This window comes from Sciurus carolinensis, chromosome X (assembly GCF_902686445.1).
Source record: "Sciurus carolinensis chromosome X, mSciCar1.2, whole genome shotgun sequence".
NCBI lineage: Eukaryota > Metazoa > Chordata > Mammalia > Rodentia > Sciuridae > Sciurus > Sciurus carolinensis.
In genome coordinates, this window is record NC_062232.1 from 80,433,844 (window position 1) to 80,445,311 (window position 11,468).

Below are 11,468 nucleotides of genomic sequence, written 5' to 3' on the forward strand. Positions count from 1 at the left end.
AAAACTTAGAAACCCTGAAGGAAGTTACTTTAGGAAAGAGTCTTGTCACCACCCACACCAAGAGATGGCAGGTTCAGCTTATCTAAGATAATATGAGGTAAAGCAGGGAAAATATCAAACAGGTGAAAATGCACTAGACTCTAAAATGAGTGCCAGTTGTGAGAGTTTGGAGCCATGATAAGTCTTGCTTGGATGGCCAGGGGAAACACTGTGGGAGATGAAGGTTGTAGAGAGGAAGAAAACAGGTGGAGGGGGAGGTGACTGACAGCCTGCTATGGATGAGGCAGCATCAACAACGTACTACATACATGATGTTCTGAGATGCCTGGAAGTACTCTTGTTCCAGGTTTAGGTAAGTCTGAAAGCAGGTTAAAGACTAACAATTTTGGGGCCATGGTTGTGGCTCAGTGGTAGGGTGCTTGCTTAGCATGTGTGAGGTACTGGGTTTGATCCTTAGCACTTCATAAGAATAAGTAAATAAAGGTATTATATAAAGGTACAACTAAAATATTAAAAAAGAACAACAATTTCATTCCTAGGTATCTATCCCACAGAGAAAAAAAAAGAGTCCACACAAAAAACTTTTATGCCAATGTTCCAAATGGCATTATTCTTAATAGCCAGCCAGTAGGACAAAAAAAAATTCGACTTTTGAATACACAAAATGTGTTATAACCATAAAATGGAACATTATTCAGCAATAAAAAGAAGTTGTGATGCATGATTTAACATGGATAAAACTTAAAAACATGATAAATGAAACAAGCCAGATGCAAAAGGCCACATATTGTATGATTCCATTTCTATGCAATGTCCATAGTAGACCAATTCATTGAAAAAGAAAGTGGTTACTTAGAACTGGGTATGGGGTAATAGTGATGGGGTGCTACAAGGAGTGTGGAATACCTGTTTATAGGTGTGTGGTTAGTGAAATGTCCTAGTATGAGGTAATAGTAATGGTTTCATAATGCTAAATTTACTAACAGTCATTGAATTATACATTTAAGTGAATTATTTGGTATGCAACTTATACTTTTATAAAGTCATAAAAAGTATAAACATCTTATTTGAATCTCTCCCTGGGTCTGTTTGATAAGCCCAAAGCTGTATGGCCTCCTGGCATTCAACAAAGAAAATTTCAAACTGATACTAGACTTTTATGCCTAGTGGAATAGATAATTGAGTTTCAGAGAGCTTCAGATCACAAGGGTTTCCTTGGAGTGGGCTTTTCCCCATTCAATCTATTCTTACTATAAAGTAGAAGTCTGTTATATTTTATGAGTAGTATGGAGAGATTGACTTTGTTCTGTTCTGTAATTGTAGAGTTGGGCCAGGATACCTGTAGAAGGTGAACTAGGTCTAGCTCAAATGACAGAAGAAAGGAGAGAGGATATGATGACTTAAGGCTTGGCTAGAAAAAAGGCTTTTAGGTCACTTGGTGAGATCATCACAAGTTAGCTGCTGTTACTATGACTCTTTCTGAAGTTGACTTTGGCTAAGCATGCTTCATCCATAGGCTTCTATGCAGGATATGCAAGGCAGGAAGTAGCATTATGCTGCTTATCTTCCAATAGCCTATTTAGCAAATCTCTTCTCAATTCCATGTTGAATGACATCCTGGTAGTACCCTAAAATCAACAGTTGTGGGAGTATTTACCCCATGGAAAATGGAAAAATCTACCAATCAAGGATTTTATTTTGATAAAGTCATTTGTTAAACACTGATCAAATATCAGGAGCCATGAATGTGTTTCACATTCATGTGCAGACAGTGTGCCATTGGCTCCTGCATTTGAGGTAGGGAATCTCTCCAGCTGGTGGCTATGGGTTTGTTCATTGAAAGTCTTAAAGAAGTTGATGTAATAAGGCTGCTGGCCCAATCCATAAGATTCTGGCTTTGAAGATTAAAGAATATGGCATTTACTAGCAGCCTGCACTGTAGGGTAAGAAAGATGCTGGACACGTTGCAAGATTTGAGCATCAGCAACAGCTTGATAGAAAAGTCCCTGCAACATCTCACCCTGTGTTTACCTACTTTTCTGAAACCAAAGCAAATGGAGAAAAACTGGTTCAATGTTTGTAATTTCCTAAATGCCATTGATAGCCTCTATGTAGAAGCTCAGCTGTCGTTTCTTGAAAGAGCATGTGGGAATGCTACTGATGAGTGACTGTAGGAGAACAAAGAGTATTCTTTTTCTTTAGGATGGAGTACAAGGACTGTGTGTGCACTGCAGAAACATTGATGGGAGTGAGAAAGAGCACACTGAATAGGAAGGTACCAAGTTTCTGAAATCAAGGCCAAAAGCAAGGGTAGAATATCTGGTAGATGGATGCAACCATTGTTTGATGGTTAATTTGTATTGTCCATTTGATTGAATTAAGGGCTGCCTAAAATTAAGAGACTTCTGAATATGTCAATGAGGGTGTTTCCAGAAATGATTGGCATGTGGGACAGCAGACTGAGGGGAGAGACTCACTCTGTGAGAGGCACAGTCCAATAGGCTGGAGCTTGAATGGAACAAAAGAGGTGTGCTCTATTCTTCTTGAATGGGTGTTTAGATTACTTGCTGAGATGGTCTGAGGACAATGAATTCTAATTCATTCTTCCAAAGTGGACTCTGACTAGCAGTTCTCCAGGGTGTTTCTAGGCCTTCAGCCTCTGACAGGTGCTATATCATTGGTCCTTCTTCTGAAGCTCCAGCTTCTTGGACTGAGCAGTTACAGGTTCCTCCAGCTATTCAGTCTGCAGACAACCATTGTGGGACTATTCAACTTCTGATTCTGTAAACCAATCTAACATTTTTTTCTTCTAAAAATAGAGAGGTGCTATTGTGGTCATGGCAGTTTATTTTGATAAGGTATCTGGAAAAGGAACAAGGAGCTGGGCATGGTGGTGCACAGCTGTAATCCCAATGATTTGGGAGGCTGAGGCAGGAGGACTGCTTAGGGCCTTAGCCACTTAGCGAGGCCCTAAGCAATATAATGAGTGTCTCGAAATTTTTTAAAAATGAAAAGGGCTGGGGATGTAGCTCAGTGGTAAAGAGTCCCTGGGTTAAATTACTAGCATCAAAAAAAAACAAAAAACAAAAAACAAACAAAAAAAAAATCCCAAAACAACAACAACAAAAGCAACATAAGAAAAAAAAAACAGGTTGATTAACTTCAATTTATTTTGTGTTACATTCCTCATAAGGGTTAAAGCAGAGGGGCCTTTCTTATTTATGATAGCTAATACTGGCCTATTTTGGGATTTGGATATTATCTCTCCTGATATTCTTGGGAAGTTGGATAAACAACTTAGTTTCTGTTTGGCAAGGTGGAACTTTAGCATGAGTGACACCATTTTGTGGTTTGTTCCCTTGAGTTATAGTGCAGGAAGTCAGTCTATATCAATGGTCTCCCAGACATTTTATTTAACAATTGTTTTGGGAGTTTCTCAGCCTCCACATGTCATAGGGTTATTGAACATTTTCATTCTCTTTACTTTTTTATTTTTCTTTTTTTTTTCTTTTTTTATTTTTTTACATTTACATAGGGTAATGATGTTTATTTTATTTTTCCCCTCCCCCCACCCCTCCCACCCCTCTTTTCCCTCTACACAGTCCTTCTTTCCTTCATTCTTGTCGCTGTCCTGAGCCTAACTCTAAACCTAACCCTAAACCTAATGCTAGCCCCTCCCACCCCCCATTATATGTCCTCATCCGCTTATCAGCGAGATCATTCGACCTTTAGTTTTTTGAGATTGGCTTATCTCACTTAGCATGATATTCTCCAATTTCGACCATTTGCCTACAAATGCCATAATTTTATCATTCTTCATTGCGGAGTAATATTCCATTGTATAAATATGCCACAGTTTCTTTATCCATTCATCAACTGAAGGGCATCTAGGTTGGTTCCACAATCTGGCTATGGTGAATTGAGCAGCAATGAACATTGATGTGGCTGTATCTCTGTAGTATGCTGATTTTAAGTCCTTTGGGTATAGGCCAAGGAGTGGGATAGCTGGGTCAAATGGTGTTTCCATTCCAAGCTTTCTGAGGAATCTCCACACTGCTTTCCAGAGTGGCTGCACTAATTTGCAACCCCACCAGCAATGTATGAGTGTTCCTTTTTCACCACATCCTCGCCAACACCTATTGTTGCTTGTATTCTTGATAATCGCCATTCTAATTGGGGTGAGATGAAATCTTAGGGTAGTTTTGATTTGCATTTCCCTTATTACTAGGGATGTTTATTTTTCATTTTACAAAATTTCCAGAAGAAATGTGCTTAAATTATTAATTTTGTAATCAAATTAATGTTATCTAAATGTGGAATATTTTTAAAAAAATAAGAAGTCAAAAAAAGGACATGATAAACCCAAGGAAAAACATGAAGTAAACAAGGTTCAGGAGAGAAGTAAAATTCAAGCACATAAGTTAGGATTTAGTAGCAATTTTGATTTATTATGTATTCTTCAGTAGTCCAGGGAAAAATTTGTTCTTTAAGGATCAACTCCGCATTGTTTAGAGCATACCCTTCCAGGTTATCTAGTTCTAAACTTTTATTGCCTTTGAGCCATTTTATAATTCTCTAAATTGTAAGGAACTGCTGGCAATAATGCAAATGATTCTTTCTTTTTTTTGAAATTAATATTAAATTTAATAATGTTACAAATTTACAGGCTTAGGGTTGTTTTTACAAAGCATTTAGATTTAATTTACAAACTTGATTCTATTTATACATTTGGTAAATTTTAAGTATGACTTTTTTTCCTCTGTTTTAGAGCTTTGTAAGTTTTATTTTTTTATTCTTTTTTTTTTACTTTATTTTTATTGTAAACAAATGCAATACATGTTGTTTCTCTGTTTGTACATGGAGTAACAACATACCATTTGCATAGTCATACATTTACATAGGGTAATGATGTTTGATTCATTCGGTTATTTTTTCCTTCTGCCCACCCCTCCTACCCCTCTTTTCCCTCTATACGGTCCCTCCTTCCACCATTCTTACCACCCTCCCACCCCCCATTATGTGTCATTGTCCACTTATCAGCAAGATCAGTTGTCCTTTGGTTTTTTGACATTGGCTTATCTCACTTAGCCTGATATTCTCCAATTTCATCCATTTGCCTGCAAATGCCATAATTTTATTGTTCTTTATGGCTGAGTAATATTCCATGGTATATATATACCACAGTTTCTTTATCCATTCAACAATTGAAGGACATCTAGGTTGGTTCCACAATCTGGCTATTGTGAATTGAGCAGCTATGAACATTGATGTGGCTGTATCTCTGTAGTATGCTGATTTTAAGTCCTTTGGGTATAGGCCAAGGAGTGGGATAGCTGGGTCAAATGGTGGTTCCATTCCAAGCTTTCTGAGGAATCTCCATACTGCTTTCCAGAGTGGCTGCACTAATATGCAACCCCACCAGCAATGTATGAGTGTATCTTTCTCCCCACATTGTCGCCAACACCTATTGTTACTTGTATTCTTGATAACAGCCATTCTAATTGGGGTGAGATGGAATCTTAGGGTGGTTTTGATTTGCAATTCTCTTATCACTAAAGATGGTGAACATTTTTTCATATGTTTGTTGATTGCTTGTAGATCTTCTTCTGTGAAGTGTCTGTTCATGTCCTTAGCTCATTTGTTGATTGGATGATTTGTATTCTTGGTGTAGAGTTTTTTGAGTTCTTTATAGATTCTGGAAATTCGTGTTCTATCTGAAGTATGAGTGGCAAAGATTTTCTCCCACTCTGTAGGCTCTCTCTTTGCATTACTGATAGTTTCCTTTGCTGAGAGAAAGCTATTTAGTTTGAATCTGTCCCAGTTATTGATTCTTGCTTTTATGTCTTGTGCTATGGGAATCCTGTTAAGGAAGTCTGATCCTAAGCCAACAAGTTGAAGATTTGGACCTACTTTTTCTTCTATAAGATGAAGAGTCTCTGGTCTGATTTCAAGGTCCTTGATCCATTGTGAGTTGATTTTTCTGCAGGGTGAGAGATAGGGGTTTAGTTTCATTCTGTTGCATATGGATTTCCAGTTTTCCCAGCACCATTTGTTGAAGAGGCTATCTTTTCTCCATTGCATATTTTTGGTCCGTTTGTCTAGTATGAGAAAATTGTATTTATTTGGGTTTGTGTCCACGTCCTCCATTCTGTACCATTGATCTACCTCTCTATTTTGGTGCCAATACCATGCTGCTTTTGTTACTATTGCTTTATAGTATAGTTGAAGGTCTGGTATTGCGATACCCCCTGCTTCACTCTTCCTGCTAAGGATTGCTTTAGCTATTCTGTGTTTCTTATTCTTCCAGATGAATTTCATGATTGCTTGCTCTATTTCTGTAAGGTACATCATTGGGATTTTAATTGGAATTGCATTAAATCTGTATAGCATTTTAGGTAGTATGGCCATTTTGACAATATTAATTCTGCCTATCCAAGAACATGGGAGATCTTTCCATCTTCTAAGGTCTTCCTCAATTTCTTTCTTCAATGTTTTGTAGTTTTCATTGTAGAGATCTTTTACCTCTTTGGTTAGATTGATTCCCAAGTATTTTATTTTTTTTGAGGCTATTGCAAACGGAGTTATTTTCCTCATTTCCGTTTCAGATGTTTCATCGCTTGCATATAAAAATGCTTTAGATTTATGCATGTTGATTTTATAGCCTGCTATTTTGCTGAATTCATTGATGAGGTCTAGAAGTTTTCTGGAGGAGTGTTTTGGATCCTCTAAATAAAGAATCATGTCATCAGCAAATAGTGACAGCTTAAGTTCCTCTTTTCCTATTCCTATCTCTTTAATTTCTTTAGTCTGTCTAATTGCTCTGGCTAGAGTTCCGAGAACAATGTTGAATAGAAGTGGTGAAAGAGGACATCCCTGTCTTGTTCCCATTTTTAAAGGGAATGGTTTCAGTTTTTCTCCATTAAGAATGATGTTGGCCATGGGCTTAGCATAAATAGCCTTTACAATGTTCAGGTATGTTCCTAATATCCCTATTTTTTCTAGTGTTTTGAGCATGAAGGGGTGTTGTATTCTGTCGAATGCTTTTTCTGCATCAATTGAAATAGCCATATGATTCTTATCCTTCAGTCTATTGACATGATGGATTACGTTTATTGATTTATGGATGTTAAACCATCCTTGCATTCCAGAGATGAACCCCACTTGATCATGGTGCAAAATTTTCTTAATATGTTTTTGAATATGTTTTGCCAATATTTTGTTAAGGATCTTTGCATCTATAATCATCAGGGATATTGGCCTAAAATTTTCTTTCCTCGATGTTCTTTTCCTGGTTTGGGTATGAGGGTGATATTAGCTTCATAGAATGAGTTTGGTAGGGTACCCTCCTTTTCTATTTCCTGGAATACTTTGAGAAGTATTGGAATGAGTTCTTCTTTGAAGGTCTTATAGAACTTGGCTGAGAATCCATCTGGTCCTGGGCTTTTCATGGATGGTAGGTTTTTAATTGCTTCTATTTCATTACTCGATATTGATCTGTTTATATTGCGTATGTCCTCCTGGTTCAGTTTGGGAGGAGCATATGTCTCTAGAAATTTGTCAATGTCTTCGGTAGTTTCTATTTTGTTAGAATATAGATTTTGAAGTATCTTCTCATTATGTTCTGTATCTCAGTGGTGTCTGTCATGATATTTCCTTTTTCATCACGAATTTTAGTAATTTGAGTTTTCTCTCTCCTTCTCTTTGTTGGTGTGGCTAAGGGTTTGTCTAATTTGTTTACTTTTTCAAAGAACCAACTTTTTGTTTTGTCAATTTTTTGAATTGTTTCTTTTGTTTCAATTTAATTGATTTCATCTCTGATTTTAACTATTTCCTGTCTTCTACTACTTTTGTTGTTATTCTGTTCTTCTTTTTCTAGGGCTTTGAGCTGTAATGTTAGGTCATTTAGTTGTTGACTTTTCATTCTTTTCTGGAATGTGCTCCATGCAATGAATTTTCCTCTTAGTACCTCTTTCATAGTGTCCCAGAGATTTTGATATGTTGTATCGTCATTCTCATTGACCTCTAAGAATTTTTTTATCTTCTCCCTGATGTTTTCTGTTATCCATGTTTCATTCAGTAGCATATTATTTAGTCTCCAGGTGTTGGAGTAATTTCTGTTTTTTATTTTGTCATTGATTTCTACTTTCAGTCCATTATGATCTGATAGACCACAAGGCAGTATCTCTATGTTTTTGCATTTCCTAAGGGCTGCTTTGTGGCATAACATATGGTCTATTTTCGAGAAGGTTCCATGTGCTGCTGAGAAGAAAGTGAATCCGCTCGTTGATGGATGGAATATTCTATATATGTCTATTAAGTCTAGGTTATTGATTGTGTTATTGAGTCCTATGGTTTCTTTGGTTGGTTTTTGTTTGGATGATATATCTAGTGGTGACAGCAGTGCTTTAAAGTCACCCAGAATTATTGTGTTGTGGTCTATTTGATTCCTGAAATTGAGAAGGATTTGTTTGATGTACAGGGATGAACCATTGTTTGAGACATAAATATTTACTATCATTATGTCTTCCTGATTTATGGTTCCCTTAAGCAGTATGAAATGTCCTTCTTTATCCCTTCTGACTAACTTTGGCTTCAAGTCCACATTATCTGATAAAAGGAATGGAAACCCCCGCTTTTTTACTGAGTCCATGTGCATGGTATGTTTTTTCCCATCCTTTCACCTTTAGTCTGTGGATGTCTTTTTCTATGAGATGAGTCTCTTGCAGGCAGCATATTGTTGGGTCTTCCTTTTTAATCCATTTTGCCAGTCTATGTCTTTTGATTGATGAGTTTAGGCCATTAACATTCAGGGTTATTATTGAAATATGATTTGTATTCCCATTCATTTGGGCTTATTTTTGGTTTTTAATTTGGCTTGGTTTCTCCTTTGAGTGGTTTTTCTCTGAGGTAGTTCCTCCCTTTGCTGACCTCCATTGTTGTTTTTCATTTCCTCCTCAAGGAATATTTTGTTGAAAACATTCTGTAGCACAGGCTTTCTATTTTTAAATTCTTTTAACTTTTGCTTATCATGGAAGGATTTTATTTCATCTTCAAATCTGAAGGTTAGTTTTGCTGGGTATAGGATTCTTGGTTGGCAACCATGTTCTTTCAGAGTTTGAAATATGTTGTTTTAGGCCCTTCTAGCTTTTAGAGTCTGGGTTGAGAAGTCTGCTGCTATCTGTATTGATTTCCCCCTATATGTAATCTGATGTTTTTCTCTCATGGCCTTCAAAATCCTATCTTTATTTTGAATGGTAGGCATTTTCATTATAATGTGCCTTGGTGTGGATCTGTTGTGATTTTGTGCATTTGGTGTTCTGTAAGCCTCTTGTATTTGATTTTCCATTTCATTATTCACATTTGGGAAATTTTCTGATATTATTTCATTGAATAGGTTGTTCATTCCTTTGGTTTGTATCTCTGTGCCTTCCTCAATCCCAATAATTCTTAAATTTGGTCTTTTCATGATATCCCATAGTTCTTGGAGATTCTGTTCATGATCTCTTACTATCTTCTCTGTTTGGGCAACTTTATTTTCAAGATTAAATATTTTGTCTTCATTGCCTGAGGTTCTGTCTTCCAAGTGGTCTAATCTGTTGGTGATGCTTTCCATTGATTTTTTTTATTTGGCTTATTGTTTCCTTCATTTCAAGGATTTCCATTTGGTTTTTTTGAGAATCTCTATCTCTTTGTTGAAATGACCTTTTGCTTCCTGCAGTCGCTCTTTCAGCTTATTGGTATTATCATTCATTGCCTGCATTTGCTCTCTTATCTCATCCTTTGCTTCATAAATCATCTAAATCATGTATAATCCAAAGTCCTTTTCTGACATTTCTTCTACCATACTGTCATTGAATTCTATTAATATAGAATCTAGATTTGTTTGGATCATTTTCTTTCCTGTTTTTCTCATGTTGTTCATGTATCTTCCCCTCTAGCAATGCAGATCTGGGGTATTGCAGATTTCCCCCTATAGGCTTATAGTGGCCCTATAGGTTTCCAAAACCTTTTATTTAAGGGGAGATCAATATTAGCAGTGCCCAATTTGATACTATGCAATCCTAGACCAAATAGTCCCTATGAGGACAATACCAATATTGTCATAATAAACAGAATGAGTTCAAATATTATCTACAGTAAAACAAACAGATTTTCAATAAGGTCTGCAGTTTCTAATGGAGGACAAAGAGAATGCAGAGGGATGTAGAATGTAGTTGTTAATTGGATAAGAAAAGAATATACAGAAGTTCTAGATAATAGAAAGGGTGAGAGTGTAATCAAAAGAAATTGGATGTTAGCATACAAAAAAGGGAGAAAGAGATTCTGAGGGAACAGGTGAACAAAAGGAAAAGAGAGCAAGAAAATTAAAGAAATAAAAACTTAAAATTTTTCAATAAGGAGAAAAAAGAAAATCCACAGTATAACAGTCATATAGTAATGAAACCTCCCAGTCTTCAGCGGCCTGATGCATGAGAGTTACCTGACAATGAGCTTCAAGTCTCCAGAAGGAGTCTCAGGATGGGTTTTGTCCCACCTAAAGATCAGATCTCCAACTTCCAGGATTATCCAAGATGGCCACTCTGGCTTCCAATTGTGTTGGCAAATGGGGAGCTGTAGCTCAGGGTGTGGACATGGTCAGCTGGAGATCCTTGAGGCGGGGCGTGGTTGGCCAGGCAGGGGTCCTGGAAGTCAGGTGTGTTTTGTGTGGTTGCAGGATCCTGGAGGTTTGGTGCAATCATTTGTTCTGGGGTCCTGGTGATAGGCAAAGTCAGTTGGTCTGGGGGTCCTGGAGGCAGGGAGCAGTCAGTTGATGTGAGGGCCCTGGAGGCAGGGAGTGATTGGTTGGGCTGAGGGATCCTGGAGATGGGGCTCAGTCAGTTTGGACAGGGGTCCTATGGGGCCTGGCTGTTGTCTCAAAATGGTGGCAGCCACATGTAATCAAACATGCAGGTACTGTAACAGTGAACTTCCATGCAACAGCAGGCAGCTGGTGCTCCACTGGCAGTTGGTGATCAGTTTGCTGACTGTTGTCGGATGATCGGGAGGTGAACCTTGTGCGTTGGGTGATGGATAGGTGTAAGACAGGCGATGGACCTGGACAGGCGAGAAGCAGGAAAATGGTGGATGATAGGCACCTGACAGTGAGCAATCTGCACTCAAAAAAGGTGTCGATATGCCGGCAGACTGCAGGTCATCACAGCAGACAAATGGGTAAACATCAGGGGATTGATAAGCAGCAAAAACTGCCTCACCAAGAAACAGATATCCTTTGCTTGAAATCGGAGTTATGGAGCGACAAGGAACACAGCCTCCCTCTAGTCCGCCATGTTGGATCCCTCCCAAATGATTCTTATCTATGGACATGGAAATGAATCCTATCTAGAGGAGGGAGGATCCACCCCCTTGGAAGGAGGGGAGTCAGTTTACCTGTATTTGCATATCTATTTCAATACTCCAGATCTATAAAT